The sequence below is a fragment of the Somniosus microcephalus genome, chromosome 7 (genome assembly GCF_052327205.1).
Source record: "Somniosus microcephalus isolate GS21.2 chromosome 7, FLI_Smic_1.0, whole genome shotgun sequence".
Classification (NCBI taxonomy): Eukaryota; Metazoa; Chordata; class Chondrichthyes; order Squaliformes; family Somniosidae; genus Somniosus; species Somniosus microcephalus.
In genome coordinates, this window is record NC_140993.1 from 214095590 (window position 1) to 214119627 (window position 24038).

Below are 24038 nucleotides of genomic sequence, written 5' to 3' on the forward strand. Positions count from 1 at the left end.
GTAAAAAAATCTCTCAAAACTGGAAATGAAAAAGAGAAAAGCAGATGTGACGAATAGAGACTGTCTCACTAATGTCAGTGAGTTACTGATGTTCTTTCATGAGTGGAACAGCCCCATAACACTGATGTTCTTTCATGAGTGGAACAGCCCCATAACACTGATGTTCTTTCATGAGTGGAACAGCCCCATAACTCACAAGCGACTTATTTATGAGCTAGCTGTAGTTTGCATGAGTGACGGAAATACCTGGAAACAGCCACCAGTAGTCTGCTCTCTTCTGTGGGAGGGAAGACTTTGTGGGATCTTAACACTGCAGCTATTAATTCTAAAATCTGACAACTCAGTAGTTTAAACAATACGGGGGCTGAATTTCAGCAGGGATTGTCCCCGTAACTTTGGTGGAAGAGCTGCGGGAGCCCCAGAAAAAAAGTGCCTCTTTCCTGGGGTTTCCTCCTGCAGAAGTTCACCCCCTACATCTATGAATTGCTGAGTATATTAAGACTTCAGGTAGTCTCAACCAGTTCCTAGTGGACATGAGCCCACAGCATAAAACACTCTCTAATCGTGCATTAATTAGCACTGTCACCCAAAGAGGTAATGAGATGGCTAGTGTGAGGAATGGAAATATCATATTCATACACAGCGGCCCTTTCCTGGGGTTGGGGCAAGGCGGAGTAGAAGGATCTTTGATCTGTATCTGACTGTATCACATCTCATCTGTGAGTGCTTGATTCTGACATCAGATGCCTGAAATTTGGCAATATTCTATTTCCCAGAGCTAATGTCCCTCTCCTTGGTGACCACAAAAAACTGATTGGTCAGTCACGTCATGTGCTAAAATTGCTATGGTAACACCTTTGTCATTTGCCTATGATTCTATGTCAGTGGACTATTTTTAATATCTCTGCTTGACTGAAACTAATTTTATGTAATAAAATGTGATAACTTGAACACGAGCATAGTCCTTTTATTTTCTTCACTTGTGTTAGTCATTTCAGTGAAAATATCGACAGTAAAATAAATTCAGAAAATTCACAAAATAGCAGTATTTCAGTAATAGTTCTGCTAGTTATTGGTTCACTGGAGTGTTAAAGGGACAGTCTCACTACATTAGGGTGTTCTCAACCAAGCTCAGTTCTACTGCATCTGTTGCAGCATAAGCTCTTTAATGTAGTTTTCATATTTCAATTTTTATTGAAAATTAGATTAAACACAATGGCCTAGAAATTCAGTGCCCTTAGCGCCGATTTTGCGGCGCTAGAGGGCCTAGCGCTGCAATTGGCGCCGGCGCCGAAATTGCCTGGGGCCCTTCTGCCGCGGTAGACCGGTAGCGCTGCGCCGGCACCGATGACGTCATCGGTGTGCGCAGCGTCCCGGTTGCCATGCCGACGGGCCCCAGTGCCGAAATTCAGTTGCGGCCGCCTCGCCCGTGGCAGCCGCAACTAAGACTCTGGCAACAGAGTCTTACATGAGTTTGCGCCGGCGCATTAAAGGCACCGCGGCGGCCGGCCGCTTTCCCGCCGGCCGCCTGGCCGCTGCTCCCTCCCCGGACTTCCCCCCCCCCCCCCCCCCCGGAACAGAAGCAAGCCCGGCACTTGTCCGAGGTGCCGGGCTCATTTTTAAAAAGATTTTCGCGGGCCGTGGCCGGGTGCAGGCAGCGCCTCCTTAAGGGAAGGAGGAGGCCTGCACTTCCCGAACCTGCCGCACCGCAGCGGGCGCCGCAGCGCCGGAATAGCGCCGATATTCAGCGCGTAGCGCCAGTTTTCAGGCGCAAACAGCTCTCAGCAGCGCCGGCAGCCGTTTGGGCGCAGAATTGGTGAATTTTGGGCCCGACCAGCGCGACTTAGCTCCGGCACTAACTTCCGGCGCTAAAGCCCTGGCTGCGCCAAAACTCAATTTCTAGGCCAATGACATTGGTAGCATTGAACATGCTCAACAATAAAGTTACATTATCATATTGCTAATAATGTAATTGTGCCCTTTTCTCCCATGTTTAATTTACAAAGGGGGAAATATTGGGTATCACCCATCTTGGGACGCTAATATTGGCCGGGCACAAAGTTTAGCACCCAGCGCTAATTATCGCCGCCGACCGTGAAATTCGTCTCTAGCTCCCCCGGAGGTGTTTGGAGCGGTAAATCAAGCGCTACACACCTTTCTTAGGGCGCTAATGTCGGGGAGCGAGATGCTACCTCAGAATGCTACTGAAGCTCAGGCGATGTCAATTATCCTGGAACACAGACAGACTGGCATCGTCCAATTCTTAAAGGGGAGAGTCCATCTTGCTGTACAGCCACACCCTGCTCATTGCAGCATTTGACATGGGCCTGCAAACACCTACTCATTGATATTGCTCAAACAATTGTGATATACTCAGAGGCCCAGGGAGAGAGCTCAGCGCTCAGGGAGAGACCAGGTATTGGAAGCTCTGGTTGGCGCAGTTGAATGGCAATGGGCAGTGCTCTTTCCAGAGAGTGGCAGGAGGCCATTGTCCCGTGAGTTTAGAAGAGTCTAGGGGGGTGTGTCATCGTGGAGCCTGGTGCAAAAGACCTCACTTAGGTGGTCAGGGTGAATACCTGCTTTCCAATACCTGTACATCCCACCATCTCAACTTCACTCTGTGCCCAGATGGTGTAAATACCCAAATGCCCAACACTCATCCAACAACTATGGCCATCTCATAAAACTCACATGCAAACATTAACGGCTATTCAACTATGGTAGACACATCTGCCAAACACATGGCTGCACACTCACTCACATGCTGTCCTTTTTCTTGCAGGCCAAGCTTTCATTTAACCGCTGAGAGACCCAGTGGATGGGAGGAGGACAGCGGACCTACACCCCCTCACTGAATTGGAGGAGAGAGTCCACAGACTCATTGCCAGCCAGGTAATAGGCAACGTGGCTGGTGGAGAGGTCGACCCCCTTGGGGACAGCAATGGTATGTTCATCAGCTTTCTCTCCTCTCTCATATCACTTACCCCTCACAACACCAGCCTTTTACACTTTCGATCTAACTAACTGTCTCCAGTCCTTGCTCCCTTCCTGCCCCCCTGCCCTCATGCTAAAGCCACTCTTGTACCTTCCTGCTTTCAGGTAGTAAACCACCAGCTGAGCAGCCTGTCCCTCAGCCTGCCAGTGGCAGCGACGCAGGAGAGGAGGAGGAAGAGGAAGCCGGAACCTCACCGCCTGCGGTTTCTGAGGGTGACACTTCCGACACTGGAGGGGAGCAGGGGGTTTGCATCTGATTTGGGTGAAGTTCCGGGATCCATACGGCTGCAGCAACACCATGGGGAAGGGAGGCTCGGGGGCCATCTCCCCGGAGGGTGAGGAAGTGCACAAGTTCTGCTGCACAGGACTCAGATGAGGAACTCCATATAGCGGCCATGAATACGCAGGCGATGAGCATGCACATGGAGCTCATGGGTGCAATGGCAAGGGTGCCCGACAGCATGGATGAACTGGCTAGGCGCGTGGAGGAGTCCGCCGCCAGCACAGCTGTCATCTGTGCGCAAACCCTTGAACCCATCCTTGCCTCATTGCAGAGGATGGTTGAATTACAGGGAGGCTGTGGGGAACCAGAGCCCCTGCTGCGTGTAATGGGTGAGGTGGCAGGATCTATTGCAGCACAGGCCGACGCAGCGCATCACAATGCCTTAGTGCTGCAATCAAGTCATTGGTTGATTGGTTGGTGCCATCCAGTTTCAGAGTGCTCTGATACAGTCTCAGATTGATGTCATGCAAGCACCGACTGCTGCCATCTTCGCTGGGTCGCCCACTGTCCACTGGAAATCTCACGGTGCCACAGCAGGCCAGCAATCTGTGCTCGAGTAGATTGCTCCGGATGCTGAGGTACTGCCCCGGGGGAGTGGCAGTGTGTCGGTCGAACAGGAAACAGAAACATAGAAAAATAGGAGCAGGAGTAGTCCATTTGGCCCTTTGAGCCTGCTCCGCCATTCAATATGATCATGGCTGATCTTCTATCTCAATACCATATTCCAGCTCTCTCGCCATACCCCTTGATGCCTTTTGTGTCTAGAAATGTATCTATCTCCTTCTTAAATATATTCAGTTGCCTCCAGGAAGGTGCTGTCCTCTCTCAGTGTTGTGAATGGCACAGTGTTCAGTGCCATTCACAACTCCTCAGATAATGAAACAGTCCATGCCCGCATGCAACAAGACCTGGACAACGTTCAGGCTTGGGCTGATAGGTGGCAGGTAACATTCGCGCCACACAAGTGCCAGGCAATGACTATCTCCAACAAGCGAGAGTCTAAACACCACCCCTTGACATTCAATGGCATTACCATCGCCGAATCCCCCACCATCAACATCCTGGGGGTCATCATTGACCAGAAAAATAACTGGACCAGCCACATAAATACTGTGGCAACAAGAGCAGGTCAGAGGCTGGGTGTTCTGCAGTGAGTGTCTCACCTCCTGACTCCCCAAAGCCTTTTTACCATCTACAAGGCACAAGTAAGGAGTGTGATGGAATACTCTCCATTTGCCTGGATGAGTGCAGCACCAACAACACTCAAGAAGCTCGACACCATCCAGGACAAAGCAGCTCGCTTGATTGGCACCCCCTCTATCACCTTAAACATTCACTCCCTCCACCACCGGCGTAACGTGGCTGCAGTGCATCTATAAGGTGCACTGCAGCAACTCGCCAAGGCTTCTTCGGCAGCACCTCCCAAACCCGTGACCTCTTCCACCTAGAAGGACAAGAGCAGCAGGCGCATGGGAACACCACCACCTCCAAGTTCCCCTCCAAGTCACACATCCTCCTGACTTAGAAGTATATCGCCAATCCTTCATCGCCACTGGGTCAAAATCCTGGAAATCCCTCCCTAACAGCACTGTGGGAGTACAATCACCACACGGACTGCAGCGGTTCAAGAAAGCGGCTCACCACCACCTTCTCAAGGGCAATTAGGGATGGGCAATAAATGCTGGCCTTGCCAGCGATGCCCACAAACCATAAAAACGAATTTTAAAAAAGGATGACTGCATTCCTACTCTCACCACTGCCACTTCGCCATTGCACTTGCCACAGCCTGTAACACAGCCAGCCCAGACTGTTGCCGCCCATGTAGAGTTGGTGCAGTCTGCAGCCGGGCCCTCCAGGTCCAGAGCAGGTCGAAGGCATTCTTCAAGGCTATCTGCAGTCTCTGAATCCAACATTCAGCAGCCTTCCACCAGCCTTGCTGCAGCCACTGGGGCCACATTACGGAGGAGCAGTAGGGTGGGAAGGGGGGAAGTGCGCAGGGGATGGAGATCACCCTCGAAGGCCAAATAGCAAAAATAATTTAATAAATGGAGGGAATGTTTGTGGGAAAGTTTCATGTTCATCTTAATATATTTGTTCACTCTGTTGACGCTTATCTTGAAGTGGTAAGAACGAGTTTTGCTAGTTTATGAATTGCTTTGTTCGTTTCTAGGTGTTTGTCCTGAATAAATAAGACACCATGGGGGAGAAATTCGGTATCGCCCTGTTTGGGGCACAATTATCGGCCGGGCACAAAGTTTAGCGCCTGCCGCTAATTATCGTCTCTGACTACAAACGTAACTTTTATCGCCCCTGGAGGTGATTGGAGCGCTAAATCAGGCGCTACACACCTGTCTTAAGGTGCTAACGCCAAGCAGCAAGGCGCTACCTCAGAGCGCTGGCAAAGCTCGTGTGATGTCAGTCAGCAATGGAATACACTGGTGCCGGCCAATTCTTAAAGGGGAGGGTCGATCTTGCTCTCCATCCACACCCTGCTCATTGCAGCCTTGACTCTCAGCCTGGAGAGACCTGTACGTCAAATCTGCTGGAAAGAACAATGGAGACGCCCAGGGAAAGAGCTCAGAGTGCAGCCCTCATAGTCTCTTCTAAATCGATGCAAGGAAGGTCAAATCAAAAAGAACCTGCAAAGTGCTGCTCAGTACCCAAAACTCCTTCACACAGCGTTGAATCTCTCCAGAAGTCTCTCTCTCTCTCTCAGAATGCGTGGTGCAAAAATGTCGCCGACAAGAAAAGGCAGGAAGCAGTCGCCTTTACATAGCGCTCCCCCAGTCCCCTCCTGACTGCAAAATGCTCCCCTCAACCTGCCCTTGCTAGCGGCAGGCGGTAAGACAGGGGGCACTACTCAATATCCGGTCCAGGGTGCTACCGGGGTGTTGCACGCTCAACTGACGTCATGATCTGCGGGTGCAGGAGATTGTGTTGGTAGTGTTTAGCTCCGCCGCAAAATGTCTGGTCAATTTCACAAGCGGCACAAACATCGCCGCGCACGGGCGCTAGTTGCTTTGCACCCCATTAGCACCTTCTTAAGGCACTAACAGGAGGCGCAAAGCAACTGAATTTTCCCCCCAATTTGTCATATAAATAAAAGATTTTATTGGAACTTTACAAGTTTGCTGATTTGACTCATTGGAGCTTTGCCCAGCAATAGGGTCTGTGGGATGCTTGTAATGATGTGCTTGTTCATCCCAGAAGCCATCTTCTCTGTCATTCGTCAGAAGTGGTGTCTCATCAGGTGTTCATGGACGGCTCTTGTAGCGGCAACATTGTGCGCCTCCCTCCAACATTGGTGCCGCTGATCTTCCTTTATCATCCTCCTCCTCCACCTCCTCCTCCTCCTCCTCCTCCTCCTCTCCCTCTTCCTCCTCCTTAGGTGGTCCACCAATCCCTGTTAGCAATGGTTGTGTCCTCATCATTGCGAGGTTGTGAAGCATGCAGCACACAACAATGAAAAGTGAGACTTGCTCGGGAGAGTACTGCAGGGCTCCTCCAGAGTGGACAAGACACCGGAAGCGTTGCTTCAAGATGACACTCGTTTGCTCAATCAGGTTCCTGGTGGCGGTAGTGTTTAGCGCCATTGCAAAACAACAAGTCAATTTCGCAAGCGGCGCTAAAATCGCTGCGCTCGGGCGCTAAGCTGCTAGCGCACAGTTAGCGCGTCCGGAAGTGAGCAGACTCTGGGTCAATGGCCGGGTAGGAGTCAGTTTGTGGATTGAAGGAGGTGAGCAGACTCTGGGCCAATGTTCGGTAGGAGTCAGTGTGTGTGGATTGGAGGAGGTGAGAAGGCTCTGGGCCAATGGCCAGGTAGGAGTCAGTGTGTGGATTGGAGGAGGTGAGCAGGCTCTGGGCCAATGTTCGGTAGGAGTCAGTGTGTGTGGATTGGAGGAGGTGAGCAGGCTCTGGGCCAATGTTCGGTAGGAGTCAGTGTGTGGATTGGAGGAGGTGAGCAGGCTCTGGGCCAATGGCAGGGTAGGAGTCAGTGTGTGTGGATTGGAGGAGGTGAGCAGGCTCTGGGTCAATGGTCGGGTAGGAGTCAGTGTGTGTGGATTGGAGGAGGTGAGCAGGCTCTGGGTCAATGGTCGGTCGGAGTCAGTGTGTGTGGATTGGAGGAGGTGAGCAGGCTCTGGGTCAATGGTCGGGTAGGAGTCAGTGTGTGTGGATTGGAGGAGGTGAGAAGGCTCTGGGCCAATAGCCAGGTAGGAGTCAGTGTGTGTGGATTGGAGGAGGTGAGCAGGCTCTGTGCCAATGGTCGGGTAGGAGTCAGTGTGTGTGGATTGGAGGAGGTGAGCAGGCTCTGGGCCAATGGCCGGTAGGAGTCAGTGTGTGTGGATTGGAGGAGGTGAGCAGGCTCTGGGCCAATGGCAGGGTAGGAGTCAGTGTGTGTGGATTGGAGGAGGTGAGCAGGCTCTGGGCCAATGGCAGGGTAGGAGTCAGTGTGTGTGGATTGGAGGAGGTGAGCAGGCTCTGGGCCAATGTTCGGTAGGAGTCAGTGTGTGTGGATTGGAGGAGGTGAGCAGGCTCTGGGCCAATGGCAGGGTAGGAGTCAGTGTGTGTGGATTGGAGGAGGTGAGCAGGCTCTGGGCCAAGGGCCAGGCAGGAGTCAGTGTGTGTGGATTGGAGGAGTGAGCAGGCTCTGGGCCAATGGCAGGGTAGGAGTCAGTGTGTGGATTGGAGGAGGTGAGCAGGCTCTGGGCCAATGGCAGGGTAGGAGTCAGTGTGTGTGGATTGGAGGAGGTGAGCAGGCTCTGGGCCAATGTTCGGTAGGAGTCAGTGTGTGTGGATTGGAGGAGGTGAGCAGGCTCTGGGCCAATGGCAGGGTAGGAGTCAGTGGGTGTGGATTGGAGGAGTGAGCAGGCTCTGGGCCAATGGCAGGGTAGGAGTCAGTCTGTGGATTGGAGGAGGTGAGCAGGCTCTGGGCCAACGGCAGGGTAGGAGTCAGTGTGTGTGGATTGGAGGAGGTGAGCAGTCTCTGGGCCAATGGCCGGGTAGGAGTCAGTGTGTAGATTGGAGGAGGTGAGCAGGCTCTGGGTCAATGGTCGGGTAGGAGTCAGTGTGTGTGGATTGGAGGCGGTGAGCAGGCTCTGGGTCAATGGTCGGCTCGGAGTCAGTGTGTGGATTGGAGGAGGTGAGCAGGCTCTGGGTCAATGGTCGGGTAGAGTCAGTGTGCAGATTGGAGGCGGCGAGCAGGCTCTGGGCCAATGGCCTGGTAGGAGTCAGTGTGTGTGGATTGGACGAGGTGAGCAGGCTCTGGGCCAATGGCCGGTAGGAGTCAGTGTGTGTGGATTGGACGAGGTGAACAGGCTCTGGGCCAATGTCGGGTAGGAGCCAGTGTGTGTGGATTGGAGGAGGTGAGCAGGCTCTGGGCCAATGGCCGGTAGGAGTCAGTGTGTGTGGATTGGAGGAGGTGAGCAGGCTCTGGGCCAATGGTCGGGTAGGAGTCAGTGGCCTAGATTTTCAGTTGCTTGCGCCAGCAGTTAGCGCCTTAAGAGAAGTGATTTTCGGGCGCTATGCGTGTAGCGCCCGGGCGCAGCGCAGTTTGCGCCCCGCCCCAAATTAAGTTGCCCGTTAGCGCCGGCGCAAAGTTTAGCGGCCGCCCGGATGCGCGCGCAGAAAATGACGTCACATCCTCATGCAACGCCCTTTGGCCGCCCCGAATACAAACTTCAGTCGGACCGCCCCATTGTGCGGCTGGCGTCCAGAGCGTTTGTAAAATGGAACGCAACACACCCTGGGGAGCGCAAATTAAAGGGCACTCCTCCTGCACTATAAAAGGCAGTCTGCATGTGTTGTCTGGAAGGATCCAGTATGTTGTTGTGAACGGTGTATTTATGTTTTCCTCCTCCTCCTCCTCCTCCTCCTCCTCCTCCTCCTCCTCCTCCTCCTTTCCCCCCCAGACTCTGCCTTTGAACAAAACAGATGCACCCTTCCCCTTTAAGAGCTCACTGGCACCAGAGTGTCTGCCGTGCGCTGCGCCCGAGCTCGGGTGTTGCGCTCTGCACCGCCGGCTTAGCGCCTAAAGATAGTAGTGGAACGCCTCTTTTAGCGCTCCACCAACCTCTTAGGGCGAAGCCACTGAATTTCCGGCAACGGGGCGCTACTTTGGGGCGGGCGCTAACTTCGGGCGGGCGCTAAGGTTAGCGCCCCAAAACTGTCTATACTGAAAATCTAGCCCAGTGTGTTTGGATTGGAGGAGGTGAGCAGGCTCTGGGCCAATGGCCAGGTAGGAGTCAGTGTGTTTGGATTGGAGGAGGTGGGCAGCCTCTGGGCCAATGGCCGGGTAGGAGTCAGTGTGTGGATTGGAGGAGGTGAGCAGGCTCTGGGTCAATGGCCAGGTAGGAGTCAGTGTGTGTGGATTGACGGAGGTGAGCAGGCTCTGGGTCAGTGGTCGGGTAGGAGTCAGTGTGTGTGGATTGGAGGAGGTGGGCAGACTCTGGGCCCATGGCCGGGTAGGAGTCAGTGTGTGTGGATTGGAGGAGGTGGGCAGGCTCTGGGCCAATGGCCGGGTAGGAGTCAGTGTGTGTGGATTGAAGGGGGTGAGCAGGCTCTGGGTCAATGGCCAGGTAGGAGTCAGTGTGTGTGGATTGACGGAGGTGAGCAGGCTCTGGGTCAGTGGTCGGGTAGGAGTCAGTCAGTGTGTGTGGATTGGAGGAGGTGGGCAGACTCTGGGCCAATGGCCGGGTAGGAGTCAGTGTGTGTGGATTGGAGGAGGTGAGCAGGCTCTGGGCCAACGGCAGGGTAGGAGTCAGTGTGTGTGGATTGGAGGAGGTGGGCAGGCTCTGGGCCAATGGCTGGGTAGGAATCAGTGTGTGTGGATTGGAGGAGGTGAGCAGGCTCTGGGTCAATGGTCGGGTAGGAATCAGTGTGCGTGGATTGGAGGAGGTGAGCAGGCTCTGGGTCAGTGGTCAGGTAGGAGTCAGTGTGTGGATTGGAGGAGGTGAGCAGGCTCTGGGTCAATGGTCGGGTAGGAGTCAGTGTGTGGATTGGAGGAGGTGAGCAGGCTCTGGGTCAATGGTCGGGTAGGAGTCAGTGTGTGGATTGGAGGAGGTGAGCAGGCTCTGTGTCAATGGCCGGGTAGGAGTCAGTGTGTGTAGATTGGAGGAGGTGGGCAGGCTCTGGGTCAATGATCGGGTAGGAGTCAGTGTGTGGATTGGAGGAGGTGAGCAGGCTCTCGGCCAATGGCCGGGTAGGAGTCAGAGTTCGTGGCACACTCAGTACAAATAAAAATTAGAGCAACATTGGTAATGAGGGCAGACTGGATGGAGACTTGTGTAAAGACTTGCAGCATGTTGAATCTGTTGTGGAAATGAAGTGAGGAAGAGCTTGTGGCTCAGAGAAGATATCTCTGTAAGGTGGGAGCTTTTACTGTACATTTGAAGCTGTCAACTCAACAGCTGATTCAATGGCCACTGAACTCTCGCCTCAGCTTGACAGACGTGGTGCATGACCAGCGTGGAGCCCGTGGGCGAGCTATCAAATGCAGAAGGTGAGCTGAAATTCATTCTTAAGTGGCTCTAAACAAGCCACTAAATACCTGAATTGGATCCCCTGCTGTGAACCCGCCACTGTGTGTTGGGTCTGCTCAGCACTGACAGACCCGACATCGGGGAAAGGTGCGTGGAGGCGGGTTCACAGCGGAGTCCTGACCTGCTGGGGAAAAAAACTGATGTGCCTTCAATAACCACAAAACTAGAAGTTATAGACTTTAACAAGTTGGCTTTTAATCACTAAGATCAGAGCTAACATCTCAACACACTGACTGGCTCGCAGGAATGAGTCATACAGGTTAGTCAGGAAAGAGGAAGTGAAACTATACACCGTGTGGGGGAGGGTAATATACATGAGTGCAAAACGAATACAGGCAAGAACGAATACAGATTTCATTACATTCACCCCTTCTTTAGATTTAGTCCATCGAGGTGATGTTTCTTAAAAGTTGGTATAAGTGAGCCTGTCAGGGGGTTTTGCGGTTCTCAGTGATCGGCGCAAAGCCGGTTGGGGTGCCTCTAGGGGAGTGGATTCTGGTTCCTCCACTGTCCGGGCCTCCGCAGTGTCTTCCAGGTTATCTGCAGTGTCCTCCAGGTTAAAGTTGGGTATTGATACCTCTGGGTGTCCTGTCTCTTTGTGTAGGTCTTCCTCGGGTAGTCTCTCATCGTTCTCTCCGCTCCCCGAGGGAACGAGGTCTTTTATGGAAACAGTGTCCTCTCGCCCGTCAGAGTATTCGATATAGGCGTACTGAGGGTTTGCATGGAGGAGCTGTACCTTTTCCACAAGGGGGTCCGTTTTAAGGCCTCTCACGTGCTTCCGCAATAGTACTGTCCCCGGGGACGTCAGCCACGCGGGTAGAGATATGCCCGAGGTCGATTTCCGGGGGAAAACGAACATCTTTTCGTGAGGGGTAGCATTAGTGGCTGTACATAACAGAGACCTTATGGAGTGGAGCACGTCTGGGAGGACTCCCTGCCAGCGGGAGGTCGGAAGGCCTTTTGACTTTAAGGCTAATGTGACAGCCTTCCAAACAGTAGCATTCTCCCTTTCCACTTGCCCATTACCCCGGGGATTGTAGCTAGTGGTTCTGCTAGTGGCTATCCCCTTTGAGAGCAAGAACTGGCGCAGCTCGTCACTCATGAATGACGTCCCCCTATCTCTGTGTATGTAGTTCGGCATGCCAAACATGCAGAATAGATTACCGAGACACTTGATGACCGTGGCACTGGTCATGTCTGGGCAGGGAATGGCGAAGGGGAAGCGGGAATATTCATCGATGATATTGAGGAAGTATACGTTACGGTCGGCAGAGGGAAGGGGTCCCTTGAAGTCCAGACTTAGGCGCTCGAATGGCCGTGTGGCTTTGATAAGGTGTGCACGGTCAGGCCTGTAGAAACGAGGCTTGCATTCCGCACAGATGCGGCAGGCTCTGGTCATTGCCCTGACCTCCTCGATGGAGTGGGGCAGGTTGCGGGACTTTATAAAATGGTATAGTCGGGTGACCCCTGGGTGACAGAGGTCGTTGTGGAGACCCTGTAATTTGTCCGTATGAATGCTGGCACACATTCCCCGCAATAGGGCGTCTGGGGGTTCATTAAGGGCTCCCGGCCTGTACATAATATCATAGTCGAACGTGGATAGTTCGATCCTCCACCTGAGTATTTTGTCATTCTTGATTTTCCCCCTTTGTTTGTTATTAAACATGAAAGCCAGCGACCGCTGGTCGGTGAGCAGGGTGAAACGTTTGCCGGCTAGGTAGTGTCTCCAGTGCCGCACTGCCTCCACTATAGCCTGTGCCTCCTTCTCGACAGAAGAGTGCCTGATTTCAGGTCCCTGAAGGGTTCGGGAGAAGAAGGCCACAGGTCTCCCAGCCTGATTGAGGGTCGCAGCTAAAGCAAAGTCTGACGCATCGCTTTCGACTTGAAAGGGAATGCTTTCGTCCACTGCACACAGTGCAGCCCTTTCAATCACAGAATCACAGAAACCCCACAGTGCAGATAGAGGCCATTTCGGCCCATCGAGCCTGCACCGACACATATCCCACCCGATCCCCGTAACCCCTACACCAACACATATCCCACCCTATCCCCGTAACCCCACGTATTTAATCCCCCTAACACTAAGGGTTAATTTTTTATCATAGCCAATCAACCTAACCCGCACATCTTTGGACTGTGGGAGGAAACCGGAGCACCCAGAGAAAACCCACGCAAACACGGGGAGAATGTGCAAACTCCACACAGACAGTCGCCCGAGGCCGGATTCGAACCCGGGTCCCTGGCGCTGTGAGGCAACAGTGCTAACCACTATGCCACCGTGCCAATGTCCTGTTTGATACTGGTGAAAGCCTCCCGAGCTTCAGCTGATAGTGGGAAGGACGTCGATTTATGAGGGGTCGGGCCTTATCAGAGTAATTGGGCACCCATTGGGCATAATACGAAAAAAATCCCAGGCACCTTTTTAAAGCTTTGGGATTGTGTGGCAGGGGCAGTTCCTTTAGGGGGCGTAGTCGGTCAGGGTCCGGTCCAATTACCCCATCTTCCACCACACAGCCGAGGATACAGAGACGGGTTGTGTTGAAGACACATTTGTCTTCGTTGTAAGTTAGATTCAGCTTTAGGGCAGTTTTTAAAAATCTCGCAAGATTTAGATCGTGGTCTTGCTGGTTGTGCCCGCAGATAGTGACATTGTCCAGATAGGGGTAGGTAGCTTGTAGTTTATTCTCGTCAACCATGCGGTCCATCTCACGTTGGAAGACCGAGACCCCATTTGTTACCCCGAAGGGCACTCTGAGAAAATGGTAGAGGCGTCCGTTCGCCTCAAAGGCGGTGTATGGGCGGTCCTCCGTTCTAATGGGGAGCTGGTGATACGCGGATTTGAGGTCGATAGTCGAGAAGACTCGGTATTGCGCAATCTGGTTGACCATTTCTGATGTGCGGGCTAAAGGGTAGGCGTCCAGCTGGGTATAAATATTAACAGTCTGGCTGTAGTCAATTACCATCCGTTTCTTTTCGCTATTTTTAACTATGACCACTTGGGCACGCCACGGACTGGTACTGCGTTCAATAATGCCTTCCTGCAGGAGTCTGTCCACTTCCGCCTTGATAAAGTGTCTGTCTTCCAGACTGTACCATCTACTTTTGGTCGCTATGGGCCTACAGTTCGGAGCGAGATTAGCGAATAAAGAGGGCGGGCTGATTTTTAAGGTTGATAGGCCACAGACTGTGAGTGGCGGCTGGGACCCGCCATATGCTAGCGTGATACTTTCGTGGTGGCACTGGAAGTCCAGGCCCAAGATTACATTAACACAGAGTTCTGGCATCACGAGGAGTTTAAAATCCTTGTAGTCCGTGCCTTTTACAGTCAGTGTTACCACACAGTAGCCCAAAATGTTCGAAGTGTGGGGCTTAGCAGCCATAGCAATTCTGCTCCGTGTAGGGGTTACCGTTAATGAGTGCTGCCGTACCAGGCTAGGGTGGATAAAACTCTCGGTACTCCCACAGTCAATTAAACATTTCGTTAAATTCCCGTTTACCTGTATGTCCATCATGGATTTTGTCAACGGGTGTGGCCTGGATTGATCCACCGTGATCGAAGCCACTGTTGGGCCCTGGGCGGCCGTTGAGTCGGGAAAAGATGGCGGATCCCAAGATGGCGGCCCGCACGGCACGCATGAGGCGGTGACGGAGTTGGAAATCGGATTCCCCCTGCAGACTTTGCTAAAATGCCCCTTTTTCTTACATTTGAAGCATGTAGCATCCTTCGCTGGGCATCGTTGTCTGGGGTGCTTGGCCTGGCCGCAGAAGTAGCATTTCGGGCCTCGAGACATTGCCGCTGTAGTAGGACTCCTGGGTGAACTTCTGTGTGGGGACTCCGGCAGCGTAGAGCTGGTCTGAGACCTGGATGGGGAAGATGGCTGATTCCAAGATGGCGGCCCGCTCGGCGTGCACGAGGCGGTGAGGGCCGCAAGGCCGGAAGAATAAGAGTCAGAGTTTTTCTGGGCCACGTCCAGCGATCGCGCAGTGGCCACTGCCATTTTTAAGTCCAGGACCTCCTTCTCCAGCAGTCTCTGCCGGATATAATTCGATTTGAGGCCCGTGATGAAGGAATCGCGGACCAATTCGTCAGAGTACACGTTGGCCGTCACGGCCTTGCAGTTACAGTCCCGGACCAAGTCCTTTAGGCCCTGTAAGAAATCGTCCATTGATTCCTCAGGTCACTGCCTGCGTGTAGCCAGCAGATGTCTGGCGTACACTTCGTTTACTGGCCTCTGGTATTGGGCCTTCAGGATAGTGATGGCCTCCGTGTAAGAGGTGGCGTCCCGGATGAACGAATAAATCTGATGATTAACGCGAGTAGTCAGTAGACTCAGTTTATCTACCTCGCTAGCGGATGAGGCCCTCGCGAAGAGTTCGAAGCATTTGAGCCAGTGTCCAAATTGATTTGATGCTTCAGCAGAATGTGGATCCAAGTCCAGACGCTCTGGTTTTAGGAGTCGATCCATCCTAGTATTCTATAGTGATTAAAATTGATGTGCCTTCAATAACCACAAAACTAGAAGTTATAGACTTTAACAAGTTGGCTTTTAATCACTAAGATCAGAGCTAACATCTCAACACACTGACTGGATCGCAGGAATGAGTCATACAGGTTAGTCAGGAAGGAGGAAGTGAAACTATACACCGTGTGGGGGAGGGTAATATACATGAGTGCAAAACGAATACAGGCAAGAACGAATACAGATTTCATTACATTCAGCGTGGAGCCCGTGGGTGAGCTATCAAATGCAGAAGGTGAGCTGAAATTCATTCTTAAGTGTCTCTAAACAAGCCACTAAATACCTGAATTGGATCCCCTGCTGTGAACCCGCCACTGTGTGTTGGGTCTGCTCAGCACTGACAGACCCGACATCGGGGAAAGGTGCGTGGAGGCGGGTTCACAGCGGAGTCCTGACCTGCTGGGGAAAAAAACACTTTCCCACCTGACCCGCCACCGATTGTGCCCGCTGACCCTCAAAAAAATCCAGCCCAATGGCTTCGGTCTTCCCAATATTTAATTGGAGGAAATTTCTGCTCATCCAGTACTGGATGTCAGACTTGCGGTCTGATCATTTAAAGGCAGTGGAGGGTCAAGAGAGGTGGTGGTGAGGTAGAGCTGGGTGTCAGCAGCGTACATATGGAAACTGAAGCTGTGTTTTCAGAACATGTGGCTGAGGGGCAGCATGTAGATGAGAAATAGGAGGGGCCCAGGATAGATCCCTGGGGGACACCAGAGGTAATGATCCGGGAGTGGGAAGAGAAGCCATTGCAGGTGATTCTCTGGCTACAATTAGATAGATCCGAATGGAACCAGGCGAGTGCAGTCCCACCCAGCTGGACGACGGTGGAGAGACGTTGGAGGAGGATGGAGTGGTCAATTGTGTCATAGGCTGCAGACAGGTTGAAATGGACGAGGGGGGATAGTTTACCTTTGTCACAATTACATTGGATGTCATTTATGATTTTGCTAAGAGCGGTTTCAGTATGAGTGTCAGTGTCAGGGTGAGGGTGTGTATGTGAGGGCGTGTGTGTGTGTGTGTGTGTGAGGGTGAATTTGTGTGAGTGTGTGTGTGAGGGTGAGTGTGAGGGTGAGTGTGTGAGTGATGGTGAGGGTGAATGTGTGTATGTGAGGGTGAGTGTGTGTGAGGGTGTGTGAGGTTGAGTGTGTGTGTGAGGGTGTGTGAGGTTGGGTGTGTGTGCGACTGTGTGAGGTTGAGTGTGTGTGTGTGTGTGTGAGTGTGAGTGTGTGTGTGAGTGTGAGCGTGTGAGTGTGTGTGAGGGTGAGTGTGTGTGTGAGAGGGTGTGTGAGTGTGAGTGTGTGAGAGGGTGAGTGAGTGTGTGTGTGAGGGTGAGGGTGTGTGTAACGGTGAGTGTGTGTGTGAGGGTGAATGTGTGTGAGGGTGAGTGTGTGAGGGTGAGTGTGTGTGTGTGAAGGTGAGTGTGTGTGAGTGTGTGAGGGTGAGTGTGTGAGGGTGAGTGTGTGAGTGTGTGTGTGAGTGTGTGAGTGTGTGTGTGAGGGTGAGTGTGTGTGTGAGTGTGAGTGAGTGTGAGTGTGTGAGAGGGTGAGTGTGTGTGTGAGGGTGAGGGTGTGTGTAACGGTGAGTGTGTGTGTGAGGGTGTGTGTGTGAGGGTGAGTGTGTGTGAGTGATGGTGAATGTGTGTGAGGGTGAGTGTGTGAGGGTGAGTGTGTGTGTGAGGGTGAGTGTGTGTGTGAGTGTGTGTGTGAGGGTGCGTGGATGAGGGTGAGGGTGTGTGAGGTTGAGTGTGTGTGAGGGTGTGTGAGGGTGAATGTGTGTTTGGGTGTATGTGAGTGTGTGTGAGGACGTGTGTGTGTGTGTGAGGTTGAGTGTGTGTGTGAGGGTGAGTGTGTGTGAGGGTGAGTGTGTGTGTGAGGGTGAGTGTGTGTGAGGGTGAGTGTGTGTGTGAGGGTGAGTGTGTGTGTGAGGTTGAGGGTGTGTGAGGGTGTGTTTGTGTGTGTGTAGGGGTGTGTGTGGGTGTGTGAGGGCGTGTGTGTGTGAGGGTGATTGTGTGTGTGAGGGTGAGTGTGTGTGTGTGAGGGTGAGTTTGTGTGTGTGGGTGTGTGAGGGCGAGTGTGTGTGTGAGGTTGAGGGTGTGTGAGGGTGTGTTTGTGTGTGTGTAGGGGTGTGTGTGGGTGTGTGAGGGCGAGTGTGTGTGAGTGCGTGTGTGTGCGAGTGTCTGAGGATGAGTGTGTGAGGTTGAAGGTGTGTGAGGGTGTGTTTGTGTGTGTGTGGGGGTGTGTGTGAGGGTGTGTGTGTGTGATCGTGTGTGTGTGAGAGGGTGTGTGAGGGTGAGTATGTGTGAGGGTGTGTGAGTGTGTGAGGGTGTGTGTGTGAGGGTGAGGGTGTGTGTGTGAGTGTGAGTGTGTTTACACTCTTCCAGTCACACAGCTGCGGAACCTGCACAGTTTAAAAGTCGACTGAGAGTTGCAACAACAGGATGCCTACTTATTTACCAATTCATGAATTTACATATTTACAAGGCATGTTGGAAAATTGATAGTTTGATGCAAAGACGAGGAGGTGGAGAACGATCGGGGCCTGTGTGTTTAGGCTTTATTCTGACCCGACTGCAGCAGTTCCTGAGGCAGCTGTTCCACCAGGTGAGCTTCCAGGCGGATCGAACACATTCTGACTGCTGGAGAAGTAAAGTTGAAAAGGCCGCTGCATGTGCTCGGAGCTGCTCCTGGGGGTTGTGGAGGAAAGACTGGCAATCTATGGCGTAGGAAGTGATCCTGTTGGGGAAATCTTCAACCAACTGTCGTGAAAGGTCCCTTAGGTGATCCATGTCATTCCCCTTAGGCTCCCCTAGATAATTCTTGATTAATGAGGAAGCCTCGGCCGATTCAATGAGGGGGACAACCAGTTGCAGTGTTGAACTGTAAGACCTGGTGACCTCTTCACTCTTTCCGTCCAGGTGCAGCAACAAACGCACAAGGTTGGAATGGATCAGCCAGTAGAAGTAGGATCTGGAACCTCCGATTCCACATTTGGTCAAGTTCCCCAATGTTAAGTCTGTGTGTTCTAGTTGTATTTAAGATTAATTACTGACACAGACTACAAGAATAACGTTTCAACAGGTCTTTACCAGTTGGAGGTCAGGGCTATACTAACAGCAATATCACTACTCAGTACTTATATACCGGTGGTCACCACCGGTATTACGTATACAGCAGCCAGAGAAAGTAGTACATCTCTTAAGGTGGAACAGGCTTAAGTTCTCTTAAGGTGGAACAGGTTACATACACCACAATCCTCCCTTTTTAGCTTAACAGTCATATCCCCATTTAACATAACATAATAACATATATACATATATAACTTCAGGTATAAACAGTTCAAAGGTTCAGTCTCTCAGGAGGCCTTCTGATTCGGGTTGGATAACGCCTTTCAGTGGTCTCTGATTCTTGTTGCTGAGGTGACTCCTCTAGTTGGTTTCCTATGTATTGGACGTCATCATCAGGTACATTCCCTGCCGAGGTAGATGCTTCAGGTTCATTAACGTCTTCCACAGTTGTCTCTGTCGCAACCATGGGTTCGACCCTTGCTCTCGATTCTACCAGTTGATCCGCATGACGCCTTATCACATTGTTACCAATATCTACTGTGTACATCAGAGGTCCTTGTCTGGCCCGAATTGTTCCGGACTGCCATTTTTCGTTTCCATAGCCCCTTGCCAACACTGGTTGTCCTACGTCGAAACTTCGAGTGGTCTTGTTATTAATATGCCGGAACTGTTTGTTTTCCACTTCCCTCCGCACATTTGGTTTTAACAAGTCCAACCTGGACCGCAACCTCCTGTTATAAAACATCATGGCAGGACTTTGGTAAGTCACTGCATGAGCGGCGTTTTGATATGCCATTAGGAAATTGTCCACTTTGTGTTGTAGCGGAATCTGATCATCGTTCATGGCCTTTATTGCCTTTTTGAATGTTTGGACAAATCTCTCGGCCAACCCGTTTGTCGCCGGATGATATGGGGCAGAGGTATAATGTTTCACCCCATTCTTCTTTAAGAATTTTTGGAATTCTTCCGACACGAACTGTGGTCCGTTGTCCGAACATATCTGTTCTGGTAATCCGTTCCTTGCGAATATTGTTCTTAACACCGCAATTGTCTTTTCTGAAGTAGTGGTATTCATCTTGATCACTTCTGGCCATTTGGAATGTGCGTCCACCGCAATTAGGAACATGGAGTCCATGAATGGACCAGCAAAGTCAATATGTATGCGTTGCCATGGGGCTGAAGGCCATTCCCATGGGTGTAGCGGTGCGATCGGAGGTGCATTTTGCACTTTTTGGCACCCAGCGCAGCTTTTCGTCAACTCCTCTATCTGTTGGTCAATACCCGGCCACCATACATAAGCCCTAGCAAGACTTTTCATCTTAACTCCCCCCAGATGACCTTCATGCAGTTCCTTTAGAACTCTTTCCCTTAACTTGGGAGGAATAATCACTCTTGTCCCGTACATCAAAGTACCATGGCAGACGGACAGCTGGTCTCGCCTTGCCGAGAATGCCGGTAACAGAGGATCACCATGTGTTGGCCATCCCTTCACTGTCACCTCGTAGACTCGGGACAGTGTCGGGTCGTTCCTGGTTTCTCTTTAAATACTTGCATTGGTGACTGGTAAACACTCGATGATGGTCGAATGAAATAACTCAACAGGGTCAACTTTCGTCGTCTCTTCTTCTTCAGGTAGTGGCAGGCACGACAGCCCATCAGCATTGCCATGCTGCTTTGTACCTTTGAATTCTATTTGATATTGATGTGCCCCTAGGAAAAGGGACCATCTCTGGAGTCTCTGTGCTGTCATCACCGAAACACCCTTCTTAGGGTTAAAAATGGATACCAACGGCTGATGGTCTGTCAGAAGTGTGAATTTTTGGCCCTGCAGGTAATGATTAAACTTCTTCACTCCCCATACAAGGCTGAGAGCCTCCCTATCGATCTGCGCATAGTTGCGCTCAGCGGAGGTCAATGATCTGGATGCAAACGCGACTGGCCTTTCCGTGCCATTTGGCAACTTGTGTGAGAGTACTGCCCCAATACCATATGGAGAAGCATCACAAGCCAACCGAATAGGCAGTGTCGGGTTGAAGTGAGCCAACACTTCCTCTGAGGTGATCAATTCTTTGCTTTTGCGAAATGCCTTCTTACAGTTTTCGCTCCATTCCCATGGTACCCCCTTCTGTAAAAGAGCGTTCAGCGGTGCAGTACCGTGGATAGATTCGGTAGAATCTTATGGTAATAGTTAATCAATCCTAGAAACAACCTCAACTGAGAGACATTATCCGGAGCGGGAGCCTTTACAACTGCCTCTATCTTGTCAGGAGACTTATGAAGCCCCTCCCGGTCAATGACATGACCACAGTACGAGATCCGCTTCTGAAAGAACTCACATTTCTGCCGATTAACTCGAAGTCCATACTCTTTCAGTCTGTTGAGCACCAGTTCCAAGTTTGCGAGGTGTTCTTCATCACCATCTCCTGTAATCAGAATATCGTCCAGGTAACATTGTGTGCCTGGAATTCCCTGTAATACCTGCTCCATGGCCCTCTGCCAAATTGCCGGAGCCGATGTCACTCCAAAAACCAGCCTATTATACCGGTACAAACCTCTATGCGTGTTGATCGTGAGGTACTGGCGTGACTCTTCTTCAACTTCCATCTGCAAGTACGCCTGCGCCAGGTCTATCTTGGTGAAGTGTTTCCCGCCAGACAACGAAGCAAAAATATCCTCAATCCGCGGAAGCGGATACTGCACCGTGTGAAGCACCGGATTAACGGTGATCTTGAAGTCTCCACAGATGCGAACCTTCCCTGGTTCTCCTGGCTTGTTGCTCGAAGGACGTTTCATAACGGGAACAATGGGCGTAGCCCACTCACTCCAATCTACCTTAGGCAGTACACCTGAACGTTCTAGCGCTTCCAGCTCCGCTTCTACAGCAGGTCGTATTGCATAGGGTACCAGTCTGGCTTTGAAATATTTTGGGTGTGCATGTTCATCAATCTTGATGTTTGCCGTAATTCCTCTCAGTGTTCCCAGTCCCTGCTGGAACACCTCTTTAGCATCATCCAATATTCTGGACAATTGTTTAGGTTTGACATCTGTTTCCCCGGAATCTACCGTTAGTGCCTTTAAGGAGTGTCAGTCCATATTCATTTTCCTAATCCACTCCTGTCCCAGTAGTGGTGGACCTCCTTCAGGTAGCACATATAAGTCCATTACTTGGCTTTCTTTGCCCTTGTGGACCACTTTTACCTCTATCTTTCCGATGGGGTACACTCTTTGCCCCGTGTATGTTTTCAATATAATCTCCGTATCCCGTAGGGGAATATGTTGGAATAACCTTTTGTAATCTTTCTTATTCATGACCGTCAATGCCGATCCAGTGTCCAATTCCATCTTCACTTGGACTCCTGCTATCTGAAGAGTGACCCAAATTGTCTGGAGATCTGCATCCTTACCAACGTTGTGTACTCTTAAGCTACCCAGTTCATTACTGCTGGCATCTGAATCTGACTTCTGTTTGTTCGAACTGTTCTTTGTCACCTTGTGTACCTTTATGTATTTTCCTTGCGGTGACTTTTTGTTGCTGGTCTTCTTTCCTGATCGGCATACTTTAGCTATGTGGCCAAGCCTGCCACACGTTCTGCATTCTTGGTTTTTAAACCAACACTGGTTCTGATCGTGCGTTGTCTTTCCACAACGATAACATTTTACAGTACTCAAAACCAATTGATTTGTACTGAGTTCCGGTGACCGTAGCTGCATTACTGCCGTGCCTCTCGCTGCGGCTTCGTGTGATGCTGCCATAGTGACCGCTTTCTCAAGTGTCAGCTCATTCTCCTCGAGCAGTCGCTTTTGTGTATCTTCTTTTAATAATCCACACACAAATTTATCTCTTAGCGCATCTGTTAGTCCCGTTCCAAACTGACAGTACTTTGCTAGCTTACGCAATGCCATTAAATATTCAGCATTGCTTTCATCTTTCAGCTGCTTTCTGCTGTAAAATTTAAATCGTTCCGCTAGCATCAGCGGCGTGGGGTTTAGATGATTTCTCAGGACAGTAACAATCTCCTCGAACGTCTTCTCCGCCGGTTCATCTGGTGATAAAAGGTGTTTCAATTGCCCTTCTGTCTTCGCACCCATTAAGTTTAATAAAGTTAGTGCTTTCTCATCATCTGGGATTTTATTTGCTTTACAATAATTTTGTATGCGTTCTACATACGTGGCCCAATCTTCGATATCGCTATCAAAGGTATTAATGTTCCCATGTTTAGGCATCGTTGCAATTTTTTTTAGTGATTTCCCTTTTCCCAAGATGGCGGCTTCCCGCTCTTGTCTTCGTCCTCCGCCTACAAAATGGCGGTTTCCCGCGCTTGGCGGTCTTTCCCGCGCTCGCCTTCTTCACCCGCTGGCTGCAATGGCGTTTGGCATGCCGCTGCTGCTCCCCTTTCCCAGCGGTTAGTAACTCCCCCGACGCTGTCTCCACTTCACCGCGGCTCCCTCGGGCATTCGCGCTTCCCCGATGTCGCTTCTCGCAGCCCGGTTATTAGCACCGGCTGCGTTCGCCTTCACCGCGGCTCTCGCGCCTTCAGTCGCCCCAGACGCTGCGCCTTTTTGGCCCGAATGCGGCCCGGCCCTTATCACCAGCCGCAATCGATGTCCCCGCGCTGTGCCTTTTGGCCCGAATGCGGCCCGGCCCTTATCTCCGGTCGCGATCGATCTCACCGCCCTTATTCCTCCGTCTTCCTCCCCCCGTCTGTACAGCCAACGCGGCCGACTTTCTGCTCGCGTCGCTGACCGGCTTACCCACCACCGATGTAGAAGGAAGATAGCTGACTGCCGCTGATGGAGGCTTCGAGTTCAGGATATCTTCTGCACTCCAGGTTCTCGATGCCTGCCGCGCGACGTGTCTTCCAGCAGGGTGATGAGGGTGGATGCCTCTCTTCGACGCCCGTTCTGTGGACGAAGCCGCCGTGGATATAAACTGCCGCAGGGTAAGAATCGGACTCGTCGCCACTGTTAAGTCTGTGTGTTCTAGTTGTATTTAAGATTAATTACTGACACAGACTACAAGAATAACGTTTCAACAGGTCTTTACTAGTTGGAGGTCAGGGCTATACTAACAGCAATATCACTACACAGTACTTATATACCGGTGGTCACCACCGGTATTACGTATACAGCAGCCAGAGAAAGTAGTACATCTCTTAAGGTGGAACAGGCTTAAGTCCTCTTAAGGTGGAACAGGTTACATACACCACACCCAACATGCTGATCGCTTCAGCCTGCACTAAATCACACTCGGTGTCAAAGAGTGGTTGAATGCTGGTGAGGATTTTTTTTACAAAGGGTTGGATGGCGCTCCCTCTCAATTTAGTTATGTTCTTGGAGAGGCATGACAGCACCTCAAATGTTAGCACTTCCTCTTGGTTCTCCTTGGTCCCCAGCAGACTCAGCATTATGCCCATCACTTGGTGAGACCAGTAATAGGCTCCAATTGTAATGTTTCCCAGGCCCCTGACACACAGCAACTGGGCACTGGGCAACTGGACTAGCATCATGCAAACACCTTAGCAATGTGCTCACCAGAGTGTCTGTGAGCTGCAGCTGTGAAACCAGTGGAGATTTTAATAGCTCTCCAAAGAAGGAAGCCACGGTGACTGCCTGACACTCTTGAATGGTATGGATCTGAG